This window comes from Dermacentor andersoni, chromosome 4, assembly GCF_023375885.2.
Source record: "Dermacentor andersoni chromosome 4, qqDerAnde1_hic_scaffold, whole genome shotgun sequence".
Classification (NCBI taxonomy): Eukaryota; Metazoa; Arthropoda; class Arachnida; order Ixodida; family Ixodidae; genus Dermacentor; species Dermacentor andersoni.
Genome location: NC_092817.1, coordinates 91,253,006 through 91,280,317, shown reverse-complemented (window position 1 = coordinate 91,280,317; position 27,312 = coordinate 91,253,006). Strand labels below are relative to the sequence as shown.

The window sequence follows — 27,312 nt, the reverse complement described above, 5'->3', positions numbered from 1 at the left end:
ACATTGCCGCGCTATCAACGCCTACGTGACATGCTCAAGACTTTCGTCACTGCACCGTTTTTCGTAGCTGTATTTCTTTTCTATTTCTCTCTAAGGACAACCGAGACGACCTTGAGCAACCTCGCTACTCTTCCGAAGGAGGAGTACTGAATTTAAGAAGTACGGAGGTAGACCAACTACCTCAGCAACAACTTTTCGTTGAACTTGAAAACGGGGGTTCCAGCGAAACACAAAGAACGCGCACATAATGAAAAGGGCGTTAGGCTCGGACGGACGCTGGACTTTCAACTGTACTTTATTGAAATTCACATTACCGTACATAACCTCCAATGCATGCGCATCGTCAACTCCTCTCGAGACATGTGCATTGATAACACCTCGAAAAGTAGATTGGCGCACGAAAACAACCAACGCATGCGCAACTTCTGTTCCTCCGAAGACCTCTCAAACTGCCTGAAACAGCAGGTTGTTGAGAAGTTGCTTGCTGCAGGTTCCCCTCTTTCGGTCAATAGGGCTATCGCTGAAGCCGGAATGCGGAATGTGAGGAGCCTTGCAGGCCAGAAGTCACCCACATCAGAGCGAAGAAAGCAACTAGAAGTAATGCCCATTCATAAAATCTCACACAGCATTAAGAAGGTGGCTGAAAGACAAGGTGTAAGAGTTGTATTTTCCGCACCATGCAAACTTGCTAGGCCGTGGGCGAGGATGGGAAATGAGGAGACAAAGAGAGGGGCCTGCAAAATTAGACACGTGACTCCCTTCATCGAGTGCAGGATTGGTGTTGTTTACCGCATTCCGTTGGCTTGTGGTAAAGTATATATAGGGCAGATAGGTAACAAGCGCCAGCAAGAACATAACACGTGCTTAAGCGGGGACCAGGGAAGCAATCTGGCAGTTCATTGCCGCGGCTGCAAGAAGTGAAAAAAAAAAAAAAAAACCCTACGCCACTGTTTGGTCGTGCGACCATTTTAGGGAGGGGTAAGACTAGATACGAGCGGGAAATCTCAGAAGCCTTTCACAATGAAAATTAGGAAGAAAATTGTGTCAGTGATACGCCTTTCCGTTTAACCAACAAGGAACAACATGCTTGCCTACCGGATAGGTAAAATGTGATTAAAAACTGACATTGATGCACGGGTCTTGGGAGGAGTAGAAGTTGCGCGTGCGCCGGTTGTTTTCGTGCGGCAGTGTACTTTTCGAGGTGTTATCAATGCACATGTCTTGGGAGGAGTTGAAGATGCGCATGCGTCGGAGGTTATGTGCGGCAATGTGAATTCCAATAAAGTACAATTGAAAGTCCAGCATCCGTCCGCGTCTAACGCCTTTTCCTTGAGTGCGCCGTCCCCCTTAGTGCTTCGCTGGAATCCCCTTTTTCAAGTTCATCATGCAACAACTGGCTCAAGAGCTTACGCTGTCTTTTCGTTCACTGCACCACTTCCAGCTTCTACCCAACGGAAGTGACGCGCCATCTGTCTCCGGTTGTCACACTGCGGGAAGGACTCTCGCGCCCGCTCGCGCTTGAAAGAGGAAACTGACGAAGGCCTGTTTTCTTCGGGCGTCTCGCCGCCTCGACCCGTTCGCGTTCGTCAGGCTAGGCTAGTTGTCGCATGAGCGAGGAGAAAAGAGGAGAAGGAAGCACTTCGTATATGCTCGCCACTCCGGAAAGCGCTGGCAAAACGCCGCAGCAAGAATGAAAGAACCCGTTCCCCCGCTCCTTAGGAGGTGACTTCCCAACAGACTAAGGGCGCAGTGGCAGCTACGGGGAAACAGCCGTACCGCAAGCTGGAGAGCCGGTGCCGGGCAGCTTCTCATTAATTGCCAGGTCAATGCTTGGTGCGTAGTGAGATTTTGCTTTATTCTGAGCCGCTACGTTCTGAGCAATCCGAAAGTTTATTGGATAAAGAAAAGTTTCTTTCAACTGTCTGTAAGTGGCACGCAAGCATAAAAGCAAAACAAAGTATAGGAATCTAATCCGAAGAAAAATCATGAGCCATTCCACTCTTTGAAGGTGGATGACCAGCGAAGCTGTTTAGCGCACGACACAGAGCTGACCCAGAATATTGAACAAAGGTACGAACATATTTATTGTGCTAATATGTGGTCATCTTGGCGATATAGGTACGCACACCATATTCACGTATCACCTCTGTTATTAAACGTGTCTGTCACGTAAGATAATGATACCCCTTAAGCTATGGCTCATCCACTCGTAAACGCGGCCTCCCCATTACGACGACAGAAGTGAAATTCTCCGCTGGAGTGGTGAGTGGCAACGAAGCCAGCTGTGGAAGACGACGGCGTTCGAGCCATTGCTGCTGATGATGATAGTTCGTACCACAACGGAGCCAGCTGTGGAAGAAGACGACAATGACGAAACGCGCGAGCAGTGGTAGTAGTGCGTTTACGCGCTTGGCGCCGATAATTATTTAACAGTCCTTGTTTTGGAAAAGTTGTACAAAAAATCTTTTTTTTTGAAAAACATCTGTTCTTACCCTTGTGCCTGACCCCTCTTTGGGTTCCACATGTTACAAGTGTACTTCAAGGGCACATTACATGTCCCCGAGCCCACTGGGGTATGTGGCATTGAGCTTGGACCCTTTCTTCACGATCATCAGGATCAGCCCATATGATTTGTTTTTGTCAACATCTCGGGGGACAGATTTTTTTCCAGATCCTCGCCATAGACAGCCTCGCTGTAAAACAAACAGTCTGAAAAGCCGACACCAACACTTTTAGCCAGTGCTGCAGATGACGAAGATCGGCACATGTACAGCTATGCGCCGTCCCAGCAATCAACGAAAACGCTCTTTGAAGGCACCAAAACAAAGATATTTAAGTGTACCTATATAGGAACCCCTTTTCAGCTCTATGGAACGACCTGAAAGATCTGCAGCACGTCGCGTGTGCGTCGATTATCAAGCGACCACACGGAGCGGCTTGTTCGCTACAAGCACTCCGCACTTACGAATGTGAACTTCAATGATCGACCGCACGGTGGGGTCACCCACTGCCAGGTTCGGGCACAACAAACAAGTAAGGTAGGATTTATTTCTGTTTTTCTTTGTAGCTACCTTGCGTCAAGAGGAGCTGAAGCAGTTCACTGAACTCGCTTGAGGACTTCGAACGATCAACGAACGCAGAGTTATAACGATTGTTAGTAACATTCGAATGACCTCCATGAATTCAAGAACCCCTTCCAAGCATTCAAACGATCAACGAACGCAGTGTTATAACGATTGTTAGTAACATATTGGAATGACCTCCATGAACTCAAGAACCCATTCGCGAGGTGAACCTGGCTGATGCAGACAAATGATTCGCTGCCGGCAACTGCTGCGCCACCTAGACCGCGTGACGGTTCTACAGAAGGCTGAGCGCGAAACTCGAACATTTAGGCATATACTGTTAGCGCAAAATCGCGTTGCATTTCATACCAGCGGTCGTACCCTTGCATGTCGAGATCGACGACCTTAACCGAATTTAATCAAATAAGCAGCTTACCGAGACGTAACGACTACTTTCAAGAAAGCGACGTAGCAAATATGACTTGCTCTACTAACCTCGCGTGTTCAGCGCGCCGTCCCCGAGATAACGTCACGAGCACAGAAATGAGGTAGGCGGACCGCCAAAATGCTTGCTTGCACGCCGCACCACTTCTGGCAAGAGCGCCGCACTATAGGCGAACGGCAGGCTCAACGTCCTTCCACTCACGCTCGGTCGATGGGGGAAACCGACGGCACTGGTTTCTAGCCAGCTGCCGGAGCCGCCGCCGCCGGCGGAGGTACACCGACACGCGCGGTCGCGCGCCGCCCCTCGCTGTCGACCGCTCCACAATATAGTCCCTAAGATTTCATGTACCCGCCGTGGTTGCTCAGTGGCTATGGTGTTAGGCTGCTGAGCACGAGGTCGCGGGATCGAATCCCGGCCACGGCGGCCGCATTTCGATGGGGGCAAAATGCGAAAACACCCGTGTACTTAGATTTAGGTGCACGTTAAAGAATCCCAGGTGGTCAAAATTTCCGGAGTCCCCCACTACGGCATGCCTCATAATCAGAAAGTGGTTTTGGCACGTAAAACCCCATAATTAATTAAAGATTTCATATACCAATACAGCGTACGGCTTAAGCAACTCCTGAAGACGTGCACAGTTCTGTAAGGACAGCTAGAGCTCTTTGAAGAAAGTAACGCGGCTGGCATATTTAAGAGAAGTGCGATTTATGAACGCTCATATGGCTGACTGGTCGCCGCATTGTTCGGTGCATTCCCGTCACTCATTCTCACTCCTACGTTTGCTGCACGCAATAAAAAAGATATCAAAGGAAGAAGGAACAAGACCGATGCGAAACGACATCACATTCACGGTAATACCTCTTGTGTTCTCACTGTACCTCCTCATTGAGCACGCTAGAAAACTGCAATATACATGCAATGAAGAACAAAGAGTGGGCTAGGTGTCGACTTCCACTAGCTTTTACAGAGGGGAACGTTGACAGGAGGCGCTCGTAATGTGCTCAAGGAACGACCACATACGTAAACGGTCGTATTTAATCAAATGAGCAGACATAACAAAAGTTTTGGCCTAACTCACCAGACGACGAAATGCGTCCCAACAAGCCATCAAGCAGATATGCAGTTCCGAAAGCGTGACGCAACGCTGTCAGTTCGCAAATGCACTCAAGCTGTAAAGGTGCTTAATAAGCTAAATTCCTTTTTCTTTTTTATCCCATTCTATTCTACATTTTGCAATTATTCTTAGTCGGTGAATGAACAAAAGTCATGCAGCGTTATCTTGTTTACATGACTAAGAAGTGCATCGATTTCACAATTTACGAGTGGAAATGGTGGCAACGCGTGCAAAGATCGTAACGGATTTCCGTAGACCAAATTACTTCAGATGCTTGGAATATTCGCGTCGACGAATTTGCCCGACTTCCGAGAGTTCATTCGGCTGCTAGGAATAAGCCAAGTACGTCAGCCAAGCCAAGTTCGTACAGGCACTGAAGCCAAAGAATCAGCCAAGCACTTCTGGGCAGTGATAACGCGGTGCTTCGAAAGTTTGTCGCATCCTGGGAGCAGAAGTGGATAAATTTTGTCGTTTTCAGTTCTCCGACTTCACGTTTAGAACTGCTTCGACCGTCACTCACTCTAAAGTTAAAAATTTCTTGCGCTAAAGTTTCGTAATCAAGCACTGAGATGGGAGAGAGAAAGATAGCAAGGAGAAGGAAGGCAGGGAGGTCAATCAGACGAACGTCCGGTTCGCTACCCTACACTAGAGGCAAGGAAAAGGGGAGGAATGTTTCTTGACCGGCTCCTGATCTGAGCTGACCATGTGGACTAACGTGATGCGAAGGAGCACGTCATTTCAAACAAATTCAGTTGCCAGTTGCAGAATTCGTGTGCTAGCCACGAGCGTGCTACACCATGCCGTCGTCGTCTGAATCTTGGCCCGCCTCATCAAGGGAATGACTATGAGTATAGCAGAGGGATGTGGCAGATATATTATGAATATAGCAGAGGCTATTATGGATATGTCATGTCAGAAAGCAACAACACTGCCAGCAGCAACGAATGTGGACATTACAACGCGTGGATGATAGCCACGTACGGTGGCCATCTTATTCGACACGTCTCTCCGAAACATTTGCTCGTCCTGACACGTTCAAAACGTATTGCTGTGACCATTACGCATTTTCAACCCTGGAGCACTATGTCGCACAGGTAACAAACCACCGCAAAACGAGGTAGGGTAACAAGCCCCTGCGTCCAGTCCTTGCGCCCAATGTTGTAAACGGGCTCGACCCGCAGTTGTCGTTAGCTTCCTCCGTGGGGAAAAGGATGAAATGCTGTGGTTCCTAATATGAGCCTTCCATTGCTCCGATTGGCTCAGTTGTACCACGCACCAATGCTCCGTAACAACAGAGTTTTCAGACCTAAACCCGCACTATTTTAAGGCAAAAGCCTTTCTAGGCTCATGGTGAAGTTCGTGTCAGCACACCTGACCACCGGAGTGTCCGCCGAAGCGTCATCACGCCACATGAAGACAGATTAAAGAATGAATGATAGAGACAGTTAGTGAATGGTAACGTTATAATAGATTGGCAAATGTTAATAATGACTAATAATGACTACTAATGACTCCAAAATGGCCAATATGTCTAACGACGGCTTGTAATGACCACAATTGATTAGAAATGACTAGAAATGTCTAGTAATGAGTAGTAATGACTAAAATGACTACTAACGGCTTGTGATGACTACTAATGACTACGAAATGACCAATCTGTCTAAGTACAGCTTGTAATGACCACAATTGATTACAAATAACTAAATATGCTTGCTAGTGAGCAGTAATGACTGAAATGACTGGTAATGACTATGAAATGGCCAACATGTCCAACGACTACACTTGATTAGAAATGACTAAATATGCTTAGTTATGACCAGTACTGACTAATAATGACTGAAATGACTACGTAATGACCAATATGTCTAACGACGAATTGTAATGACTACAATTCATTAGAAATGACTAAATATGCTTGGAAATGACCAGTAATGACTAATAATGACTGAAATGAGTTGTAATGACTACTAATGACTATGATATGACTAACATATCTAAGCCGGCTTGTGACCACAATTGATTACAAATGACTAAAAATGCTTAGTAGTGAGCAGTAATGACTAAAAGAAAGAAGAGAAAGTGATGGGGCAACGAGAAAGAGGCGAATGATAAGAAGAGGAAGAGGAGATTTTTGCCGTTCACCTCTTCAGAGATCTTAAGAGACCGTGGAATTTTTTTATTACTCACGGCGCACACAAGATACTGAAGAACTGACACAAGGAAGCGAGCATCCCCGTAGAGGATAGCGTATTTTCCCGTCGTACTCCGCGCAAGCAACCTTATCAGTAGCACTAACAGCGCTCGCAGAATTATAAAAACATAACACTTCATATGTTGATGCCAATGTCGCTAGGTGCGGCACCTTGTAATCAGTGGCCCGCATGGCCATTGATTCATATTGGGAAATTTAGCGATGCTGTATCAGCGTACGGAAAAACTCTTTTCCGCATGGTAGGTCCGGGGCAATACTAATCAGCCGCTAGACAGGTCTACCGTATTACACCGCATACGGCTGACACGGGAAACACAAAAGAACTAAAACTCACTATTAAAAAACCTTTTCCAGAACGTTCGCCATTATTAATCGGTCAGATATATCCATGTCGCCACCTGCAGTAGTGGGCACAGTGCAGGAGAAGAGGCAGGCAAGGACAAGAAGAAAGAAGTGCGCGGGGTATAAAGATATCCTAATTTCACCCAAATCTTGGCCAATCCCCCACAGTGGGTGTGCGCCATCGCATAAGGAATACCATACCATACCATACACACCCCGCTCGATAGCCAGTTCCCACCGCCGTGTTTTTCAAGAGCCAGCTGCCCTCGATAAACGTCGCCAGTTCATTTTAAAGACGTGACAATATGTACAGAATAATCTGACAGTACGAGCACCCCAGACATGAAAATGTGTGCCGTTACACAGCCGCAAAGCGAACAACGCGAAAAATCAGTTTCGAAAGTTTGAGCCAGTACTCCGCTTAAAACCCTCTTATCGGCCTGCCACTTCCTTTCACGCATAGAATCAATGAAATGCTAAAGTTCAGTCGTACTGAAATCTAATAAGGCGTTTCTACAAAGGTGAGTAGGCGCAAAAACGCAGAGCCAGTGACGCCTTCAGCATGTGGCCATCCCACGAACTCCCACGCGTGCACGGTACGGGCGCACGGGCGCTGATGCTCGGCGTGCGCGACGGCAGCGACGAGCGGGTGCCTACGTCAACCACTTGCGGCACATGCGCAGTGCGTCCTTCGCGCAGCCTCGCGACGGGCGGCATGGCCTGCTGCCGCCGGAAAGAATCGAGTGAGGGGAAAGAAGCGCAAAGGGAAGGCTAGACCGCGCTGCCACGTAGGGGTCGTCGCCGTTGCTGGCGGCGCTTGTGCGGGATCCTGCACCGATGGGCGGCGCTCGTAATGCGTTTTGCAAATAATTACAGGCCTGCTACAGCGTGTAGCACTGCAGACACCCGTCTCGTTGTGAATATGCCCCTCACTATGGTTTCATTTCAACTTCGTGTTTAAACACTAGCAGCGACAACGCTTGTTCCGAGGCATATCTAATCGAATATGTCGCAATTCTGCATCACACTGCGAGTTGACTTCTTGTTGGCGTGTCGAGAGGTAGGCCCTCACATTGCCGTCTACGAAGGTCTTGCGCAAGCGATGCATTCTGTGCCCTCCAAAGGCCTAACACGTGACAGTTGGACGTCGCATTTCTGTGTGGCGAATTTCGGCACAGGCTGATCATCAAAACGGGCACTGTGTACGCGGCACAACAGCAGCACTCTGTCGCACCGCGATGTTCGTGACGCATTCCGGCGCGCTTGCGCTTACGTTTTACGGTTATCCCTTCAACGACGGAAAGTCTCCGTGGAAACACTGAATGGGGCTACTGCTGGGGCAGCGCATTCGGAAGTGGGGCCGATACGAAAACATGTCCACCAATTCGTGCCACAGACAAAAGATCTCCGCTGCTTTTTCCTCGTCATGAAGTCGTCAGCGAGCCGCCGCCATCACAAACATTCCGACGTCCTTCCGTAGCTATCATCCTGTTGTCGCCGGGACATCGTGGTCACGCCCTCGTCACTATTCCCCAGCCATATTATACCATCATCGTCAAACCGTCATCACGCCATTGTCGTTCTATCGTCATCTTGCCGTCGTCGTCATTCCTTCTTCGTCATGTGATCGTTGTCAATGCCTGCTCATGCATTTGTGCCCGTCATGGTCGTACCACCGTCATTTCACTTCGTCAAACCATTGTCGTCATGGTGTCGTGGCCACGCCGATATAGTCATGTAATCATCATCACGCCATCGTCCTCACTCCTGATCCGTCATCCCATTGTCATACCCCCGTCATCATTCCATCGTCGTCATTCCTTCTTCACCTACACATCGTCGCCATACAGTCGTATCATTGCGTCGTCATAGACCATTGTCCTCAGGCGGTCGTAGTAATGCTGTCATCGTCATTCCGTCGTGGTCATGCCGTCGTGGTCGTTTTATTGTCACCATCCCATTTTCACCACGTGGTCGTCGTAACGCCGTCATTGTCATTCCATTGTCGTCATGCTGTCGTCTTCGCGCCGTCGCCATCATTACATCGTCATCATGTCATCGTTGTCGTTGTGTTGTCGACATGTTATGGTTGTTCCATCGTCGTCATCGTATTGTCGTTGCATCGTCATTATGACATCGTCGAGACTCCATCGTTGCCAGTGTGTCGTCACGCACTCATGCCATCGTCGACATTCCAGTGTTGCCATCAAGTTGTCATTCGGTCATTGTCATGCGTGAGATCCGCATGTCTATCCGCGTGGGATCCGTGTGAGCCACAAGTGTAGGTTGAGCGAAGCGCTTCCCCATGAAAATGTGCCCAACTTGGTAGTCTATATGACAAATGGCCGCTAAAAAACAGCATTCTCCACAATAAGCAACGAAATCTTCGCTTAAACCGATTCCCAAAGCGCATGGGGTGCCCCAGTTTAAAACGAAGCTTTCTTTGCGTACCCTGCTGGGTTTGGCGTGGCTGCTGGCTGGGTCACTCAGTATCTCGGAGAATGTAGTTGTGGATTACATATAACAAAGCTTACAGTAGTGAACAAAAAGACACAGGGTTGGTATAGAACATTCGATTCAAATTTCAAAGTCAATTCAAGGATTTCAAGGATGCCAAAGACCAAAATTCAAGGAGGGGGAAACAAGCCTTATTCATACATAAACACTGGAAAACAGTTATTTCCTTAGCGGCAATTTCTTGCAGCTAAGCAGCAGCCGAGTTGCACGGAAGCTTCAAGGTATTCAGGTGCCTTTTTAAAGTGGAGTTCCCCATTGTAATGATGACAGTCGCCTTCTAGCACATTCAATAGTAGTGTGCGCCTTCAGCCAAAAATACTCGTCGCGTTAAAGCCAAATGGCTGAAACGTATTTTCCGCCTGACATTTCTAGAACCTAGCGCTCGAAAATGGGGCCATGATGGCTGGTGTGTGTGTGTGTGTGTGTGTGTGTGTGTGTGTGTGTGTGTGTGTGTGTGTGTGTGTGTGTGTGTGTGTGTGTGTGTGTGTGTGTGTGTGTGTGTGTGTGCGCGCGTGTGTGTGTGTGTGTGTGTGTGTGTGTGTGTGTGTGTGTGTGTGTGTGTGTTTGTGTGTGTGTGTGTGTGTGTAGAGAGAGTGAGAGAGAGAGAGTGGCACGGCTTAGTCGCTTGATCTGGCTCCGCTAGCTCCACGACGACAATGGTAATTAGACAAGCCCGCCGTCGGGGGCTGTGGACACATCACATTGCATTGCCTAGCTCAACACTCTGAGAAGAAATTAGCAAGGATTGCTACCCGATAGACAGTGCCCACAGTACAGCCACAATGCGGAGTTTGTTTGAATGTTCATAGGTAGCCCTCAATCCCAGTTTTCAAGGAACTCAAGAAGCACATTTTATTTTCAAGGAGTCGTAAGAGCCCTTGAATATCGTCTGTCTTTTTTTTTTTCATATGCAGGGGTTTTCAAGGAGGCGTACAAACCCTCAGATATAATTTGCATTTTGGTCCTGTGAGCTAAACTGCTCAGAATGTTGGTTTTGCGTTATGAGAGGCCGCTAGCCCAGGGCAGTGATCTCTTGAACAGGCACACCCATCGTAATTTATTCATACCGCATAGTCCATCCACTGTGTATATAATTTGCGTATGCAAAAGACGTATCACACGTAAACCGTATAATATCAACCCACAGTGAAAATACATGCGCGCTGGTGGGAGAAATTTTAGTGACATGTGGGTAGGTCAGCCGAGCAATAGGTCTCGACCGCATGCTACTACGGGTTCAATATATAACAAGAGATAAAATGACGCGAAACAAATAAAGAAATATGCACACGGGATCCACTCGGACAAAAACTCGGAAAGGGACAGCTGAGCACCATGAAAAGAACAAAGTGGAAAGTGGAGCTTTATTATGCCGTCAATTTTCACATTGTCTGCTTTAGTTTTTTTTCTGCCCAGTTCCCTCTGAAATGCCTCCATGGCACTGACTGTAAAATAAATAAATAGATAAAGTGATACCAATCTGTGTCTCTTTTGGCTGCACAAGAGAGATGGACATATAGAGGTCGGTTTGAGAGCCTGTCTCTAGCCTGCTACTCCGCACTGGTGTAACGGATACAGGGAAAGAGGGAGATAGATTCCACGTGTCTAACCAATGGTCCACATTCGGATCAGGTCCGAACGTCCATGTCCAGCACACAGAATGTTTCCGAATATCTGCTGGACATATACGGCCAACATCCGAACATTCAAGCCAGATATGGGTCCTATAACAAAGTTAAGAAGAGCCGATCAGTTTTATCCTGCGGATGTACTGCGGTCGTCGTTAATATAGCATATCCGACACCGGACATTGCTGGAAGCTCTAATTTTTAGGCCTCACCAAAACAATCAAATGTTGATATACAGTATGTAGCTTTCTCTCTTCTTCGGTTCCCAACGGTCTACTGTACGGTAATCGTTTCACACTATGCAAATACAGCTCGCTATACCGATGATAGTACAGGTAACCCGCGGCACAGCAAGAGTATTGGTGGTGACACAGCTTGTGCTTTGTCGTTTAAGATAATGTCGTAAACTTATTTCGTCAATAAGCATCAAAAGTATGCCACTCAGTGGTTACATGCTATTTTTCTGTGCGGAGTTGCCGCACCGTGCCTCCAACGTGCCTACAATGCGGAGCAGAGCACAGCCAAGTAGTTCGGACTTTGGCACTGCCGAAACAAACAGTTGTCGGTTGTAGTGCCCGCACATTTTGGTACAGCCGTTCGTGTCTTTGATAAAGCTGAACCACGAGAATGAACGGTAAGTGAAGCGATCGTAATGAATTTTGCACGCTCTATACATATTTGATCCTGTGTTGTCAGGCGCTCGTCGTAACAGCTGGCCGTCACAACGGAATTGACGTTACATCTGTGGCTGGTGAACCGTTCCGATGAAGTCAGAAACGCTCACGGATCCGTGTCGTGTTCACAGTGATTTTACACAAAAAAAGTGTCTTTATATTGTAAAGATGTTGCCATGCATGCAGATAGTGCGCTTTTCATGCGCCTCGAGTATAGAACTTGTTGCTCGCCGTTGCGTGAATGTGGCGGCCAGCCATTTGCTACAGCCATGCGGACTACGTGCATCAGAAGTCACTGTCATGTCTAATATTCAAATGCGCGAGGTACAATAGTATGAATGGCGCCAAACTGTTATAATTGGCATACCGCAAAGCGTCATGCAAGGCATTAAAATCGTGTATGAAAATTTCGAACAACTCAGAACAAATTAAGTTTGTGCACTTGTCATCTGTGCATTTGGTTCTGTCTAATTATTGCAGTGTGGCTAGAGCTTGGCTAATGTTATGTGTATAATAATGTGTATAATAATTATGTGTATATAAATGTGTATTTGTAAGCTGTAAAAGAATGTTTTGCTCATTTGCTTCAATACGTTAAACGTGTGTGATTTCACGATTCATTCATAGCAGCACTTTGATCTTGAAATTGGAAACGTTCAAGGTGGCATCAATATACCTGATGTTTCAGATACATATTGACTGAAGCATCACCGAAAAGCAAACAGCTCGTTGAAGATCGCCTACAACCTTCTCCAGAGACCAGCCTGTAAATGACCCTCCCTTTGCTGACATTTCCATTCATGTCACGCAACCTGCGCAGAAGCAGAGCCCTACTCAAATGAAGAACATTTATGTTATGCAGATAGCCTGCAGTTGCTTATATGTGCTGTGGTCTCCAGCTTGCAGCCTGACGTCTGGAAGCTTGTATGTTGACTGTTGTATGTTGCTGCTGTATCCTAATAAAAGAAAACAGCTGTGGGAGTGTTCCTAGCTGTGCAACAGTGTGAAGGGTCTTCGTTAAGATCAGTGCCGTAGTTTGTGTTGCACCACTTACATTGCAGTAAAAAAAGCACACGCACACACGCACACCGACACCGCTGACTGTTGCAACAGCACTGACGTTGAATTCTGCAGTTTTACGTGCCAAACCTAGATTTGATCATGATTCACGCCGTAGTGGGGGACACCGGATTAATTTTTACCACCAGGGAATCTTTAACGTGCCTCCAATTCTCGACACGCGCGTTATTGCATTTCACCCCTATCGAAATGCGGCCGCCGCGGCCGGGATTTGATCCCGCGACCTTGAGCTTACCAGCGCAACACAGCACCGACGCTATGGAAATGACTTCAGGGGTGGAAGGTCACAATTGGTGCCAATACATACGCAATGAAATAAAGAAATTGACATCCCTCGTACATCCAATATTTGCAAAATATGTATCCTACGGATGTCCTGTGGACATCCTGAAAGCAAATAGCCTATTCTATACATCCCTGGGGCATCCGAATATCTGGCTTTGACATCCACGGGACCTTTGCTGGACGGCTCTTTTCCTATGGCCGCGTCCGTAGTACACTCGGCGGGTATGTGCAGATGTCCGCAGAACACCCGAATGTCCACTAATTGTTGTCCTCTGTGGATATCCGGTGGACATTCATGGTCCATTGGCTATGACATAGTTCAAAGAGCTATATATATATATATATATATATATATATATATATATATATATATATATATATATATATATATATATATATATATATATATATATATATATATATACACATACACATAACGACGGAGAGCATGGTCCACCGACACATTACCCGACGTTTCGGCCTTTATCGTGGTTATCTTGATAATTAAGGGCCGATCGTCCGGCCGAAAGGTCGAGTAAATTCACATCCCAATTGACCATGCTCTCTTTCTTCAAGTACAAGTTGTAAAGCAAGCAAGGGCCCGTTGACTTTGACTATACAGATCATTTTAAGTTTTTTGAAAATCTTAAAAATAGCCTGTTGCAGCTAAGATAATTCTACTCTGAGAAGGATTATTCAGAGAGGCGGACATGTACGAGAAACCGAAACACATATCTAACTAATTAGCAAACGTCCCTTTTGAGTAACTTTAAGGCACATATGTCAATTTGCGAATTGCAGCCGGTGAGATTGCAAGGCGTATCCACTTGGAATGAATTTCCAGAATGACGCCAGTTTGGATGCATTCGCCATCAAACTTGCCCTAAAAATGCACAGTTGTTCCACTTACTCTTTTAAGCAAACGCTATCATATGCATTCAAGCACAAAAGTAACTGGAACGCCCATGTATTTCGTTCCACATTTTGGGAAATATCTCGAAACATGTGTCATCCCGCAAATTCATTTCAAGTGGATACGTCCTGCGAGTGCAACGGCTACAATTCGTAAACTGAAATATGTGCCGTAACGTAATTAATTAAGGCGTTCACTAGTGAATTTTCGTCAATTAATTGAATATGTTTCCATTGCTCGCGCTGGGAATTTCCGCCTCTTCGAATAATACTGATCCAGGAAGGACAAGAATCATGCAATATGCCATAGGCGATTTTTACATATTTCATAAAACTAAAATATTATCACCATGTATATATATATATATATATATATATATTAGAACACGGTCTGCGGCGAACATTGCAGCAAGTATATGAAACCGCTGGCTGACGTTCTTCGAGGGCGGATCACACCACATACATCAGGAGCAAGTACCGGCAGTGAGCACCTCAAGTGGGAGTGGGGTGGACATACGGTTGAAGGAACCAATTCCAGCGCTGGATTTATGTTTCCACGTGCGTCTATAAACTTTATTTTAAGAGGCTCACCTGCCCTATTTACATGCATCGCAACTTCACACTTAGTGCTTCCAATGCTTGACGGAAAACTAAATGTTTACATTTACGATTTCACGGCACGGGCTAACTTCCGCCTCGAACGTTAGGTTCCGACGGTGGCTTCAGCAGCTGCAAATTGCAAAGCTGCATGCATCTAATGGGCGCACAGGCGCGGTAGCTAAAAAAATAAAAAATAAATTTGCGGGAAACAGACATCGACGATGATTTCCAATGCCTAACAACGCACGAACGAAGGAACGTGCGAGCGACTGAACCACCGACCAACCACGAAAACGGCCGAGAGAGTCAAAGAAAAATATTGGCTTAAAAAAAAAAATGCGTTGCAACTGTTTCGCGTTCTCTTCTGTGGTCACGGAGCTACCATTATTTAGCTTCCAGAAACAAGAAAGCGAAAGAGAAAGGCGAATTCGAGGCGTTCGTCAAGCTACGATGCACGCGCGCTAAAGAACAGCGCGAGAAATACGCAGCGCGGAGACCGCCTGGACTAGCTGCGCAAACCCACTTTCGCGGGACACACAAGATGGCCGCCAGCGGCTGCCAGCATGCCTTCCTCCCACCCCACCGCCGAGAGAGCCAGAGGAGCCAGCGGCGGCCGGACTACTTTTTCTGCCGTCACGTGCGCGGCCGCGGCCCCGCCCCAAGCGCTATCGCTAACGGCAGAGATCCCCTTGATCCCCTCAGTGACCGCTATCTGCAAGTGCGCCGCAGCTTTTGCAGATGCACCAGAAACGTTCGCCACAAAGGCATTCACTTCACACAGACTGCATGATATAAAAAAAGGCATTTTTAATATTCACAATAAAGAAAAAAGAAATATTCACGTTGATTTTCAAGCCTGGCTGCACGTTGTTTAGAAGTGGTCATGGGCTTTCGAAAAGGCCGAATTTCACGTTGCTGTGCCTCCGATTTGCTGTTTTAACTTCCTTATCAATTTCAAAATGGTAGCACGAAGGGCGTGAGAAAACATAACGGCTCAGTTGGCGCACTGCAGCGCCGGATATGTTGCATAAACGCTGCTGTAAGTCCGCTGAGCCCCGAGAATGCGACAAGAATCTAGTTCAAGGATGCCAACGGAAATATTCGAAACATCATAACGGAATCAATAGCTCCCCCCTCCCCTTCCCACTCAAGTTGATGTTCAAAAAGTTTCACCCGCTTCAACCAACGCTTGCAGCAGTGTACACCACGCCCAGGTCGACTACTTTTAAACGCACAAACATGTTTAGGGATACAACCGTCCGAGTACTGCGATTAAACATAACTCCACCGTCAGTTGGAGTTATGCGACTCCTCGAAGTAACGTTACTGTATATGCTACCTTTGGTAGCATATACAGTAACTTTACCTCGAAGGACAACGCAAAGGTCAGCGACGTTGCATGAAGCATGCTGCAGGCAAGGCGACCGCATCTGACACGAAACCAGAGCCTCGATAGCTGGCGCCATCTGTCGGGCTCAACGCTAAGTACTACATTCTTGCACTGCGTTTCCCTACCAGAGTGAGCAGCGAGTGGAAAAACGCCAGGCGGCGGCCCTGGCGTTCGCGAACGTGCACGAAACTGTCGATAAAAATGCGTGGTTTGCCAACGATCTTCGTCCAAAGCCGTACGGCGAAATATCAGTAATCTACCTGAGAAAGACCTCAAAAACGTGTACTTCTTTTAAACATCAAAGGTGCGTCTCACGGCCTGTTTCCGTGACTTCGACCGCCAAACATTCGTTCGCGGAACAACACATAGTGTTCGCGTCCCGTAGGATTGCCACACGTTGCGCACATGATTAATGATGCCGCTTAGGCACTTACTTAAGCCGTGATGACATGCAAAGTAAGGCAGAAGTTGCTGTTTCGAATGAGGCGCCTCCTTTTCTAGCATGGGTTCAGAAGGGGTTATCTGGGCTTACTGACCTCGCTTACTTGTGACGAAGGCTCTCTCTCTCTCTGGTGACGTCCTGCAGAAGGCGGAGAGAGAGAGAGAGAACGGCCAGGCTACGCGAGCATCTCACCTGACGACCGGCACCATACGTCAGAATTGCTTTCGCGGAGGAACGAGCAAACGGCCAACCACGACTCCGCGCGCAAGCAGTTCGTTAAAAAGAAAAGGGCATAGAGGGAAATAACGCTACGCCGGCGGCTGTGGAACGGCACGCCATGCGCGCAGGGGCGCTGGAGCCGCCAACTGGCACGCGCGATAAAATAGTCCCAGGAAACGATCCATTAGCTCTCTCATAAAGCGTGATTGAAATGTGCGCCCCCATCCTCATCGAATAAATAAAGTGCATCCTTGTTTGCTAGTGTGTGCCTTGGATACACTCTCGGTGACTTGCCCACGTTTCTAAAACAGAAGAAGCATGCCAGCTGCGCTGACGAAGCTGCACTCACCTTTGGTCAACAGTAACGTTAATGTGCACGCGCCGAAACCAATGGGACGTCGTGGAGTTTCAGACTTATACTACTTTCAGTACACATCGAAATCAGTCGGCCGTGTGCAAACTGCTTTGTTATGCAGAAACCCATCGCCTTGTGTCAAACCGGAAAAGTTATGAAACATCTTATTTCCAAACAAACCTGTGCCAGGAGCTACATGACATAACAGCGAGATGCTGTTAAATGCGTTCAAAATGAGCTGCCTGTATACAAGCACGCGTACGATGGATACAATGAAATAAAAATGTAGCTAGGCGAAGCAAGTACAAGGTGTAGCGTTCTCTTAAAAAAATCACTATTTCGTCATGACCATGCAGATGTGCCGGTACGTCCTTTTCTTTATGCGTCAGTATAAGACCACGACCGGGTGAGGCGGGCTTCACCGCAGGAGTCATGAGACGACGTCGAAGCGCGCGTCATCGTGAGGAAAAACAGGCGGAAAGAAATGTCCGACGGTTACTACATTCCCTAATAGGAAATTTGAGCGTAGCTGTATACGCGTTTTCACTTCGCGATATATTAAGGCAAAGAATTTGAGACCAAAATCACCGCACCGACTGGCAGTGGGCCAGTGCCGTCAGCGCCTTCACAGAGGGGAGGGCTGTATGGGAACGCTAGCATGATGAGCGGCATCGGAGCCAGCTGTGGAAGACGACGACGTCGACGAACGCGCGAGCAGTGGCACGAGCGCGTTCGCGCGGTTACGCAAAGTATGGCGACGCTCAACCCAGGAACGGGCGCCTAAAAGCTGCATTCTAAAATATATTCAAATGTTATTTACACGGAAAGAGTATTTCAAGTCATTCTGATCTAACAGATAGAACTTAACCCTCTCAATAGGGTGCCGTGCGTAGCGGGAATAATCAGTGGAGCGGTCCGATAGAAGAACCATCAAGAAGTGGGCGCTATTGTTTGTGGGTAGGCGACGCCCATGGCCGGTTCCTTTGTGTCACTTGTCTCTGCTGCTACTCTCCACACAGGCCATCTCAGGGGTGAGGCTGTGGCTGTGCACAATGACAGCGCTATACAGTCACCGTCATTCCGATGATTCGTAGGCATCCTACAGATTCCAGACTCGTCCAGGTATGCGGACTCGCCGTCACTCTGACAAGAGACTCGGTCCGTCTCACGGCAGGGTGAATGAATCCGCACAAAGACAAAGCTGACTTCGCGACTGGTGGTAGCTTCACCGCAGACATTCTTCGAATGTGGCTCTCCGCTTCCGGGAGCAGTGGTGGTAGGGTGACTAGTTCTAGCCACCCTAGTAATGGTGAGAGTTTCTCATAGTTTAGGGCAATTGACTAGTTGCAAGAGTACTGCTGCCCATGCGCGAGAAAAATATTTTCTAACCAAATAATCTAGACAACAGACTATAGCAGAACTATCTATTGTTCTCATTCAACAGCTTCGCCTTTACCACCACCGAACCCTGCACGCCTCTACTCTGCCAGATTTTGGCAGTGGTAAATAAAGCACAATGAATGGAATCCACAGTCAGGTCATCAAGCAGGGCGTGGGCTAAATATCAGCATGTGGAATTTTAGCAGTAATATTTTAATGCCTTTGAGTACGCGGTCATTCTCACGTAGGGGAGGGGGGGGGGCATTTAAAGGGATAAATGTAGTCTGTGAACGAGAGTTCATGGTTCGAAAACACCAGGTGGCCCTCACTATTTTGCAAATTTACAGAGACTTGCGAATATAAGTGGTAATGCACGACGAATCTAGTCCTTCAGTTTAGCACCGAGAAATCGGTAATTATTATCTTTAATGAAGACTCGAGTGATGAGTTAGTACCAATTCAACATGAAGTCCATACCCACAGTCAAGCAATATATATGCCTGGGTGTATACGGGTATACAAAAACGAAGGAAAAACCTACACAAGCGCCCCCAAACTTAATGTAAAAAAGGAAAACAGAGCGGCATGCAGCAATAATGACACACAGCACTTTGGTGCTAGGATAAGCATTAGGTGGTGCGAGCCAATTGTAAAAGTACAATGGTGCCAGCGCTAACGCTCGCAAATGAAATTCCGTGCTATAAATCATAAATCTTGTCGGGGTTGGAAATTAACCTGAGGGCAGTGGGCCGACCGGCTTTGGGGGCCCACAGCAAAAGCACATGGTTTGAGCTTCTTTTGAAGTCAGAGAAGCGCAGAGCAAGATTAGTTTTGAAGAAAGGTTAAGGAACATGGATGAAAAGAAGTGGCCGGCTAAAGTGCACAAATATCTGTACCACAAGCATGGAGAGCTTTGTCGTCAACTGTCTGGCATTCGTCTATCTTTTACAGCTTTTCCCACTGTTTTCACCAGAGCTTCCTTACTTTTTGGTCCTAGTAGATTAATCAGCCCAACGGGAACCTCGTCTAGCCCTGTGGCTGTGCGCTTAGGTATTTTCTCTTCGGCTTTCTTCTAGTTGAAATTTGTCAGCACCAGTTCCTTTTCCATCTGGTCCTGTTTCATGCTCTTTTTTTCTTCAAATACAACTTCATAATTGCCTTGGAAAGTTCCGGAAAGACAGGCTCCTATACTATAGTGCCATCTGTATTGCGGAGAGACTACCGCTGATACAAGGTCATCTGCGAACACAATCTGTCCGCACTCTCTCTCTACGGGGAGTGGCGAGTGTCAGCATTTAACATATTCTTACACCCTGGGGACACGTTAAAGAACACCACGGTGTCAAAATTAATCCCGGAGTACGCCACTACGGCGTGCCTCATAAACCGATTGTGGTTTTGGCACGTGCAACAGATAATCCAATTAAAGTTTAATGCTTCTGCCACGATGCGATTTATCATAAGAGGCAATCAATGTGCTCAACCCTCTCAGAGGATTTGCAGTATGGCGCACAATAACGTCTCAAGCAAACACATCCCCTTGCGTGTTCTGTGTACTACGCAGACAAACGGCAGTGGCAAAGTTGGCAAAGCCAATCGCTGTGGATATGCTAACACAACAGAACAGCAGTAAGGGTGCTGTCCAATCTCCGTCAGGCAATGGCTGCGTAAGACGTGGCTGCGCGCGGCCGTGTGAGCCCTATCTTGAAAACGATCTGCGATATATAGTAGTCAAGGTGCCCCGAGGGGTCATAGCTTTGTATGCGCTGTGTTCTTGCCGCTTAGTTCGCGTTGAAGCGAGGGGCAGCACGAAGGTCAGTTCGCTCACTGCTGGTGCCGCTGTTCCTCCCGCCAGCATTTTGACAGCGAGTGTCCGCGCTCATCGAGCGAGATGTGTTTCTGTTTGCCTTTGCGCGCGTAACAACATGCTGGTTAATTTAGTGAGTAAACGATTGTTCACGAGTTTATAAACCTACCATACCTACTTCGTATAGCTGTCCCCTAATTTGCTATCGCAATCGATGCTTCACCTTTCGGGCGATTCTGCGACACTTTTGTAGGACACATATCCCTTACTTACTGCTCAGTAATTCTTACTTTCCGTATCTAGAAATGGCTTACGCAAATAGCTATCAAATCCAGCCAAATCACACAGCTGTGACATTTACACAGAAGAAGAATGCGCAGCACGGAGATTGGGTCAGATTATTTGTAACGGGAAATTATTAGAACGAAACTAAACGGGAGCGTTGGGCTTTGTGGAGCCTCAGAAAAGGAGCTACGTAAGGGGTGCTGATGAGTGTGTATCCTTTATGTGGCATGTGTTCTCACTCGCTGCAGAGCTTTTCTATTTTAGCGGTAGTACAGCGCAAGCTGCGCCGAAGGCCTGCCGCTGACCCTTATCCTTCCTCCACTCTTCGCCCACGCAACCCCACCTTCACGCCACACCACGACCAGGAAAGTAGCTGTCTCTTCACTTCCGGGCTGTCAGAGAGATCTGGGTTAGTAACACTACACATCTGAAACCCTCCACGACGGCAAAATATCGCCATCCCCGACAAAAAGTAGTCCGTCGCAAAACCCGACCGGCTGGCAACGGGATTGTCCTCGTAGCGATCACCCTCATTGTTCTAAACCTGCGGCGCTGCATCGACGACACAAGGCACGGAATACACAGACGGAATACAATAAGGAAGGACAGTCTGCCCGTGAATATGGCGCAACAGCTGCACCTGTAGCGCAGGGTGAAACTGATACCACTAGAGGCCACTAAACAGATACCACTAAAGAACACCTAAGGCTTACGACTCAACCGAGTGCTACCCTTCTGCCGCAGCATAACCAGCCTTCATTAAAATTTAAATAAAATTCTGGGGTTTGTGCGTGCCAAAACCACGATCTGGTTATGAGGCACGCCAGTTGTAGGGTACTCCGGATTAATTCCGACCACTTGGAGTTCTTTAACATGCACCCAATGCACGGTACATGGACGTTCTTGAATTTCGTCCCCATCGAAGTGCAGCAGCCGCGGCCGGAAATTGATCTGACGACCTCGTGCTTAGCTCCTTTATGCTTAAAACATCGCATTATCCCAAGCATGACGAAGAAGTCGCTGACGTCGATTTAAGCACAACTCAAGCATGCATCAGCACTAAATGATCACGCAGCCCGTGATAGCGATGTATTATGTGCGCGAGGGCGGAAAGGAAAACTGGCAACGATAGAACACGGTACTAGCGGCGCTAGCGACACCCGAGAGAACAAACAAATCGACGTTGCTCTCCAAAACGAAAACAAGTGCTACTCCGATGACGCTCTCTGTTAGACCATATGTGCCATAATAAAAGTGACGGGTCGCATTTTTCAGCTCCCTGGATCGACCGGCTTGATCAGGGAATATATATAGACGACGTTCAGAAATATGTCCTAGCAAACCTGACCATTGACCACCTGCGACCTGAAATTGCCAGTAATGAAAGACTGCAAAGAGAACACCATACAATGTATTACTGGTTGAGACGACGTTCAGAAATATGTCCTAGCAAATCTGACCATAGACCACCTGCGACATGACATTGCCAGTAATGAAAGACTGCATAGGGAACACCATACAATGCATTGATGGTTGAGGATCTCGCAACCAATCCGGTGGCGCCACCTTTCGCAGCGCCATGGTACCACAAACACAGCCGCATAGGATCATCTTTTTTTTTCCACCTCTTCATGCAGCGCTGTCTTGGAGCGTGCCAGGAGACGCGGAAACAAACCGCCGTGAGTCGCTGGAAGACGCGGTTCTGGGAGCGTGCTCCAATAGTTCCATGTGATCCCCGAGTTAAAGCTACGATTAGGCGACGAGGAGCTTCGCGCCTTAAGACAGGCGAAGTTGTCCAGCAATATCTTGTGAAACGGCCTCTCGGTCACTAAGCTACATAGTCACAGGCACGGCACATGGTTGCTCACTCTTGTCTTACGCACCGTCGCGCCACCTAGAACCACGTGACGACTCCGCAGAGCGCTTGAGCGTCACGCTCTACTTGAAAAAACACATACTCCCAGGTGTTAGTCCGCATTTCCATTACTTTGCGCTAAATGTATGAAGCTTTAAGATCTACAATTATGCTTACGCGTAGCTTGTAACAAACACACCCAGCAAGTATATTGCCCAGAATATACAGCAAGTCATTGCTATCGCCATGAGAGTAAAAGACAAAGTAGGGGTTACCGCACTAACCTGAAGGTAGTCAATGCTGCCACAGGCTTCGCCTTGCCAGAGATATCTGTGGTGATATCTGGACCGCAGCAGGATTCTTAAACGCTACAATGATTCAGACAATACGTCGGAAGTAAGCTAACAGGGGAGAGCGTTCGAAAGCTCGCAGCGGCGACGCGGGCTGTTCAGGAAACCGCCGACAGCGGAGGCACATGCCACGCGCCCAAGCGCGCGGCGGTACGTTGTAGGGCGCGCGAGAAAATAGTTCCACACATGTTAGTCTCGCACAGCGTCGCGACCGTAGGTAGTTCACGTAAGCTCCTAAAATCGTGTTCACAGACATTTAGGCGAAGTTTCCGCAAAAGTGTGGCACCATTAGACAGCCTCGGCAAGGACGATATAGGGACGCCGATCGCGGCATGCTTTGATTGGTGGGCGCCATGCCGATTTTTTTTCCATGGGCCGCCTGTCTCGTGATTTCTCCCCGAGAACAAAAGCTCCGGTAAACCATGCAGCGACACGATCACGTATGTTCTTATCACCTTGTGTAAATCTCGCATGACACGTTACGGCACCCGCGACAGGAATAATCCACGCGAGATATGACTTCGCTTCGGCAGGCTGTTGCACCGCAAGAAATTCACAGGTGAATCTCTCCTCTAACTCAACCCCTAGATTTTCCATGCGCTACCACGGTGGCCGCGAAAGGTAAGGTTTAGAGACAAGAAGGATGGTCAAACTCACTCCCTGTCGTTCTGTCACTCGAAAAAATCGCTGCAGTATCGCTCATGTAATAATTTCATCGACCACATGCCGATTTGTACAGGTTTGAAATTTCTAAGCCCGAAGGAACTGCATTTTGTGAGGATTCTTCTACTCCGATGCCATTCAATTCATATCGCACGTCGCGCCGAGTGGTCGTTTCCGGTGGTAACGGCGGCTCGTCGTCGTGCGGGGCAATTAATGACGAAAGGCAAAACCAACGCACATTTAAAAGGAGTGTTACAAAACACGACCCAAGGATGCGCTCAGGTTTGTAGCCGTTGGATAAGAGAAGTCAGGCACCGAGTGGGTTCCTACCGCCATTATAGAAAAAAGACCCCAGTGCACGCCTCCGTTTTGAGACACTTGCCCTAATTCCTCTGTGCTTCATTCATCCCTCGAGGCCTGACCAGGAAAGATAGGTAATACTATGCAGCCTTTGTTTCGGTGTCGCTCTATCATTTGACGCAAAAGTGCATGGGAGGAAAGAAACGGGCGGTAATCTCGGGTGATCATTTTCGCGATACTCGGAACCGGACACGCCCGCGTATACAGCCGACAGCGTTTCTGGCACTGTGCCGATCTCGGAATCAAGAACGCTTCGACGCTTCAAGTGGCGAGTCCGAATCGCGAAAGTGAAATTATCTCTGAAAAAGGCTCATTCACACTAGGCCAACACGACAACGATTTCGGTTGGCCGACTGTCGGCGACAGCGTCGGCAATGTGCCCACGCCGAGCTCTCCGCCGACCGTCGGCAGATTGTCGGCGTCGGCACAGTGTGACAGAGACGCTGACACGAAGGAAAAAACGGTGTCGCCGACAGTCGGCAGACCGAAATCGGTGTCGTGTTGGCCTAGTGTGAATGAGCCTAAAGTGATCGCTGGAGAAATACCGCCCCAGGGCTGGGGTTGTCGGCTTTTCACTTTCAGGAATACGATCACATTCGCCAGATTGCGCATGACTAGCAGCGAACGCGTTGGCATCGAGGCGACACCATTACCATAGAGAAATGCCATTACCTTGGCACATCACAGGAACGCAGAAGCCGACGCGTCCGGTGGTATACAGCCACGCGAAATCTCGCGAATCTGATTGTATCCCCGACAGTGAACGAGCGAAATTTCCGCCCCCGCAGTGCTGCTGAACGCAGAAAGACAGCTGCTCCCTCTGCCACCAAGACGACCTCCCGCGTTGAGCAAGTGTAGGGACGATCCAGGACGCCCCGACTTCTCGGGATGCTTGGGTGCCGTTTTCACAATTCGCCCGTCTAGGGCGGGGCTTCTGCGCCGCCACCTGCAACGACTAGCAAGTCACGTGCGTGGCCGCTTTTTTTTTTTTTTTTTTCATTTGCTTGGCTTGGGGACGAGTGTTTACCGGGCGCATATTCACGCGCAGACTCGTTTGCTTTGCTCAAGGTGCGATCTTTTTATTTATTAGATAGTTTTAGATTAGGGGGACACTAGCGTTTGGGGCTCTCATAGCGCTTGTGGCCACAGTATACTGCGCATGCGCAGATTACCTGCACATGCCCAGTACTGAGAACCCAAGCGCTAGGGGGCCCTAAACGTTAGCGTCACCTAGGGTGCCTCGATGCGCGCGCTCCCCTCGCGTATCGAGGCACCCTAGCGTCACGCTAACCTAAAGCTCTCTATTAGCGCAAATGGCACTGGCGTGTCTACAATTTATTTAGACGACGATCTGAAACAGCTAAAACGATCACTAGCTGCTGCCAACGTGCAATTTGCGGTTCGTTCGTCATGAAGTTGGGCGGGTGCACTAATCAGTGAAGGTGACTTACACCGCTGTCAAGGGGGCACTTTCGATCGCGGACTACCCCGATCCAGATAGAATTAAATTCTAACCGAGCGCTGCTAAACAGTCATTTTCAATATCATATTTGAATTGAACGTCTTTATCCCAAATATGATCTGAACGTTTGATTCCGATTGACCTTGTTAGATACGGACACTTTTCCTAGCATCACTCGAGTTCCCCGACCACATCCAATCGCCGTCGCATTCCGATTAAGGTGCGCAGAAGCGCGTCTAACACGTTCCCGGACCTGTCAGACAAGGTGGCGACCCCCACCTGAGGTGCCGCCCGTCGAGCTATTGTCTCCACCCCTGCCTGACTCTTCCCGAAAGTGCAAGGTAAAAGAACAAGGTAAAAGCGGCAGCCAACTTTTCGACACGTGGACTAGTCTTTTTCAAGGCGACATAGGCTTTCCTCGTACTGTTCTTCTAAAGGGGAGAGTGGGTAAGGCAGGTGGGTGCAGCAACGACTGAAAGTGTGTTAGCGGCGAGGGTGTAGAATCGAGAATAAAGGAGTGCTGTGCACAAGGCCGGTCACACGGCCGTGTGCACAGCGCGCCTCTATTACCGACTTCGCGCCCGCCTAGACGACGACGAAGTGGATCATTGACAGGCAAACGAAAAAGATCCCTTTGAGGTGACGCATTCAGTGGAGGCTTCTCAAATCGCTACAAGCTGACCGCCACGGAGAGTCCACTAAAAAATGGCAGGAGCCAACGTCGACTTAAGGTTCCGGATTGCCTCGTGGTTGCGTCGTATGCAGGGACTATTGGGCACTATAAGAGGCAGAGTCCAGGAAGATGGCGCGACATCATGGGCGGAGTGCTGCGAATACTTCGACCCTTCTGATTTCGATCGAATTTCCTCGTCTAGTGACCTAGGGAAAAGGATGATTTAAAAAGTGGATCTTTGGTGCTGTGTAGAGTGTGCTGACATGCAGCGTATTGAGACGTGAAAAGTGCTTCGGCATGGAGTATGCTCCTACATCCATGAAGCCGGTTGTGAGTCCTAAATATGTTAAATAAACCAAGGCGTTTCTTTCAACCTTTAGAGCTTACATTCTCACCAGCAAGCAACTCTCTCGACAATAGAGAGACAACGGTGCGGGTCCGCTTAGGCGCTCCGGTGGCGTAGGCAAGCGACCCCTTGTGTGACGCCCGAGTCCCAACACCAGAACCGGATTACAACAGTCCATTCACCAGAGGCTCCACCTTCTTTTTCACCTCGCGCTCGCCCGTTTCAGCCTTGCTGTCATCTCGACACTCAGCAAAGCTTCTTTTCGTGTCAATAAGTTATCTTCTCCTAGAGACGACTCGCATCTGGGTAGTGATGCCGAGGAATCTGCTGAGAACGTAAGTGTTGTGAAGTCGGGGGGACCGAGCGGCCACGTAAATTCCATGTATGGCTGGTGCCGTGCCAGGAGAAATATACGGCTAGAGCGACGTCCAAGAGATGGGAAAAGGCGTTTTATGTACAAGTTTGCATGATCGTTTACGAGAACGGCGCCATTATTCTCGGAGCACACAACATGCTAATGTCTTTGCATGTCGGAGCACTCTCTCCAACACTCTAGCGCCCCCTTTTTAAGCAGTTCATTTCCCCCTTTCACTCGTCGAGGGAATTCACTCTTCTTTTCGGCCAACTGGAACTGTTGCACAGTCTGCAAAATCCCAACCTTGGTGTCGCACCACCCCGTCGGTCTCCGCCTCTGGGGTCCAACTTTCGACCCACCCTTGATGCAACGAAGATGCAATTTCATGTGAAACCGGAGTCGACGCTGTTCCCACGAAGTCGTCAGCGTAGACTACCGATGACTCATTAAAGCTTTTTGTTCCATAATTCGCATCGTTCGTCAGGTCTGGGTCGCC

At 48.2% G+C, this 27,312-nt stretch overlaps 1 protein-coding gene across 2 annotated transcripts in view; it reads right to left on the bottom strand.

Annotated features, from left to right (window-relative positions):
• Window positions 1–22,979, bottom strand: part of egg (SET domain bifurcated histone lysine methyltransferase eggless) — a 112,639-nt gene extending 89,660 nt beyond the window's left edge. Inside the window, exon 1 of one of the 2 annotated variants that reach the window (XM_050183428.3) lies at window positions 22,892–22,979. The gene's annotated coding sequence lies outside the window, so the exon portion shown is untranslated. Of the gene's footprint in view, window positions 1–3,560; window positions 3,701–22,891 lie in introns of those variants that run through there. The other variant, XM_055074024.2, reaches the window with a different exon arrangement.
• Between the last annotated feature and the right edge of the window lie 4,333 nt (window positions 22,980–27,312).